Below are 5,172 nucleotides of genomic sequence, written 5' to 3' on the forward strand. Positions count from 1 at the left end.
TGGGCTTACCTATTGTTAGTTTGCATTTGAGAAAAGCACAAATGGGCAAGATAATATTTAAAGACTCTTTAAAATCAAAATAGCCAATGTTTCAATGAAGATATGAATCAAGTTATTTTAGTGTATTTTATTGTATTGAAAATATTCCTACATATGTGAAAATATTCTAATTTTATAAATTATAGACATTTATTTCTCTTAATTCAGTTCAGTTTTGATGCTAAATAGAACAAAGCGATCTTTTTACTCTCCTATATACCCCTCCCCACTCTTCTTCAAGTTCATGTCTCCCTTTATTGTTATTGCATGAATATATGTATTCACAAATATAACCTGTTAAGTACATATTATATCTGTATGTATGATTTCAGGACTGACAAGTTGGCACTAGACAACCAATTGGTATGTTCTTTTCTGGGGAGGGCCACCTTTCCTGTTCCCAGATTTACTCAGTTGCCTGTAGTTCTTTGTGGAGAGGTGAGGCCTCGTGGGATTTCCCTATGTAATTTTGCATGTTGGTTGGTTTCCTCTTTGTTCAATCTACTTTTGGGAAGTCTTCTGGGTGAGACTTTGAGGGTGTAGCTTCTGATACAAGTTCCACCCAGCTATGATGTATATGAAACAAATCAATGACCAGAATGGTATAGTAGCCCTATGGGAGCAGCAGTGGCAGACATACCTTGGTTGTAACCAACAGTTCTCCACCTTCACATAGAACCCACTCAACCAGAAGGATACTATGCTTGGTAATGTAAACTTAGTTAACTAATCAGTGTTAGTAGTTATGGTTATTAGAGTAGAATCTACAACTACAAATTTAAAAAGTGATTTTTAATGTCATGTAAACTACACATTTCTGTATCTTTCTCCTTTTATCATTTTGAAAATACATATAACTTCTTCATACCTTTGTAGACTCTAGTGAATGTGCCTTTTGGTAAGGGAAAAAAGGTAGGAAGTGTGAACAATTTAGCATGATCCATTAACAGGGCTACAAGGATATCAGAAAGCCTCTCTTTTTTTTCTCTTCAGTGATAGGCCTGCAATATTGTTTTAGGTGCTGGGACATTACGCCAAATGAATTGCCATGTTGTAGTAGTTTAGACTTTTTAAAAAGTAGCAACCCCTCCCCAATCATAAAGCCATTCTAAATTTAGTCCTTTCATTGTAACAACTAACATTAGTAAGTTGGTGCTCTTGTCCAGGATTGATCTTCCTGTACAGTACATTTCAGAAACGAACCATGAGGGAAATAATAATATTGTCTTGGGTTAAAGGACAGTGCACATGTAGTTATTGGTTGATAGGAGGTGAGAAAAGCCACTGATCCTAAATATAGCAAACCAGATTTCTTCAAAAGTAATGTAGCATTTTTAAATTGAAGCTCAGCTCTAGTGATTTCAATGAAGGATACTTTAGTATAAATGCCTGAATCAATCCATAACCTGCTGAAATACTGGACTTTATAAAATTGTTTCTCTCAATCCTCTGCCGTCAATGAAGTAGTTCACAAATGAATGCACTGTAGATTTCAATAAAAGGTTATAAATAGACTGTATCAATATGTAAAATTAAATCTTTGAGAATATGAATGTAATGAAGCAGTTAAGATGTTAAAATTTACAATTATGGGAGATATATTAGGAAGCACTTCAATATGGCTTACTGAAACTCATGACTCTTTAAAATATTTTTTCTGAGTTTCAGGAGGTCCCATTTATTAATTGTTGCTCTCAGTGTCTGTGCTACTGGTGTTATATTTAGGAAGTGGTCTCCTGTGTCCATGAGTTCAAGGCTACTCCCCACTTTCTCTTCTGTCAGGTTCAGTGTAACTGGATTTATGTAACTTTGATTTATTTGGACTTGAGTTTTCTACATGGGGATAGATTTGGGTCTATTTGCATTCTTCTGCATGTCAACATCCAGTTATGCTAGCACCATTTATGAAGATGCTTAGCAGGAAACATCCTTGAGAAACAGAGAGACCTACTTCTTTGTGCTGACACACCTTGGCAGCAACTTTTAAAGTGTTGAGATAAAGGCATAGTAGAAAATATCATGACTTTTTTCAAATGATTGCTTCTAGAGATTGCAGCAATATCCTGGGATAGGTTGCAGCCAAAATGACCTCCCAACAATCTCCCTCGCCCTGCCCACTTGGTTTTTATTTGGAAAGGTTTTGGCGATTAGATGGCCATACATCCAAAGCATAGGTAAAATGTGATTTCTCATAGTCTCTTTATAATGGCATAGTCTGCCTCTAAAAGTATAACATTAAAACCTAAAATCCAGCCCCCACCATTATCTTCTGAAAAGGTGATTTACCGAGAGGAACAGCAAATTCAGACCATACCACTGACCCTAAGTGAGCTAGTTGGAAACTCCTTTAATCAGAACACTTGATAGCTGAATCTGTCAACCTGGTGACCAGAGAAATTCAGGTTGTTGGAAAGAAAAGAAAGTCCTTTCTCTCTTCTTTTGATGAAAGTTCAGATCTTTTACATACTGTTCAAGAAATTGTTTATTTAAGATATATCACGTTAAAGGAACTTTAACAAGAATAAAAAATGGTAGGCACGATGGGATTGCCTTTGTGATATAAAATTAGAAAAATAGCCCTACACTTATTCTGAAAGGGAATTTAGAAACACACCCTTGTTTGTTATATTTAATATCTTTATTTATTGATACTGAGCTTTAAAGTCAGGATCCTGTTTCCTATGCCTGGGGAATATTCTATCACTGATTTATATCCTTAGCCCATTGTTCTTTCAGGTGGACAGTGTGAATGTGTTATGACTGATGGAAAATGTGGAATGAAAGTAGCCCAAATAAATTTAAATATTGTGCCTGCAAAAAAAAAATGTTGGCTTAAATCAAATGAATGAAATGTATAATTTACAGACAGATCAAAGTTAAATCTCTTCTAAATAAATGGTAAATTCACATTTAAAAGCCAGAGACTTGATGGAATGATGGGCTTTGATCTGCTTTAGGTGGTGTCCTACCTTTCCATGGTTTATAGGTGTAGGTTAAAACCAAGTGCAAAGCCAGGTACTTAGTGAATAACTGATGGATAAGGAGGGACAGGGCTGTGCTGAGAATTAGGATGGGCCTTAAACTAATGTTGGGACTGGCCAAGGAAAAAATGATGGTGATGAGGAGAATATTGATTGTCACTTTTGACAATCATGTCAAACACTTCATGTGTTTGGGAAATGCTTTTGCTGTAATTAACTGGATTTTAAGTGCAGTAAATCATAACAAGGCTCATATTTGTGTCTGAGAGAAGTAACTCACACAGTTCTCAAGTAACAGTTGCTGTTTTTAACATCTAAAACATTATACAGTAAGGAGACAGACTAGTGGATAACTCTTTATTTTTCTAGAACCTTCACTTGGGACATCTGGCCACTGTTGTGTTAGCTGAACAGTGTGCTCACCCTTGACTAACTATTTGAACTGACGGAGTCTCGGATCCATGCAAGGAAGATGAGTCACCTTTGCAAGTCAAACATGCACCTGTTATTTTTCCTATGTCTAATCATCTGTGAAGATTCAAATGGTTTGAAGAATTGGACATTTCGATGTCGGTGCACTACGGGAGCTGGGAAACTGAAAGTTGTTTAAAGGTTTGCTCACTTAGAGGAAATCAGTTCAGACCCCATCAAAGTATCATCTACATTTTTTTTCTGACCACATATTTTATGGATGTCAAAGCAGAAGAGGATTGTTTCTTTTACAAATATTAAATGGAAAGTATTTCTTTTGTTTGTTTGTTTTTGTTTTTCGAGACAGGGTTTCTGTTTAGCTTTGGAGCCTATCCTGGCACTCGCTCTGGAGACCAGGCTGGTCTCGAACTCACAGAGATCTGCCTACCTCTGCCTCCCGAGTGCTGGAATTAAAATGGAAAGTATTTCATGATCCAATTTACTTTGAGGTTGGGGAAGAGGTTGAATTAATCAATATCCCCTATAATAGCCATTATAACCCAAGTTTCCTTTCTGCCTACCCCCCCTTTGCCATCACTCAGTCACTATGATACATTCCTTACACACTTTAATGTTATCACTCTTTAGAATCTCACAGGAAAAATAAGAGAACCAAAGCAAAGAAAGCTCAGTGAGTCACCCAAACCAACATGGTTAGTAAATAAGGAAATCAGAATTCAAACTTAGACATCTTTGGTCAAAACAAAAACCTTTAAACTCTCTTCCATTAACTGAACATAATTACCCTCCCCAGTCATATGTCTGAGATGGTAGCCAAGGTGGGTTACTGCAAGTGAGAGCTGCTTAAAGAAAATGTGTCCCAAATGTACAGAGGGCTCACAGAGTGAACTAGCCAGAGAAACATGACAGTGCTAGAGGGCAGGCCTTAGAACAGGACCATAAATAAGAACAGACCCAATTCTCCTTTATTCCTACATTGTGGCAGACCCCACAATTTAGAGCACCATGTTACATATAGATTTCTTCTGGCAGCTATGATAACTAAGACACAACATGTACATTTTAGTTACCCAACATGGATGCATACCACGCTGCACTAAATCCAGTTGTGTTTTAGGAAGACAAATGCTATTAGAATTGCGGTAAATCACAGAACTTCTTATTCGAATGAATAGATATGTTAATGAGGAATGTAGCACATTAAAAAATGAACTTAATACTTGAGAATTTTGCATCTCTAATTTTCTACTGAATCCTGACATCAATACATTCAGCAGCTTACATCTTGTTTAAAGTGTTGGACATCATGCTATAGAGGTTAATGGAATTAACCTTTACTAACAGGGGTTTCATTACTTCTTTGAAGACAAAGATTCAGCTGAGTGAATACTAAATTTAGTCTGTAGCAAATGGACAATAAGAAACAGCATCTTCGATAAAATTTGTGAATGGTAACTTTAGGTGGATGTGCTAATAAAATAAATGTGCCATTATTGAATAATTTCTGTCTCCCTGAAGAGATTTAGTTGTAAACCTTTATACTATATATGCAAAGAAACCAGATAGAGGTTTCTAAGTTACGTTGTCCACAAGGTGGCGTCCTGACATTAGCAACCAGTTGTTTGCACTAGTCCATGAGATCTGGGCACAATATATTTTACTGGTTGAAAATGCCAAGTGACCATGCATAAAAATAATTACTCTTCAGCCCATGTTTTTG

This window comes from Cricetulus griseus, chromosome 2, assembly GCF_003668045.3.
Source record: "Cricetulus griseus strain 17A/GY chromosome 2, alternate assembly CriGri-PICRH-1.0, whole genome shotgun sequence".
NCBI classification, from domain to species: Eukaryota; Metazoa; Chordata; class Mammalia; order Rodentia; family Cricetidae; genus Cricetulus; species Cricetulus griseus.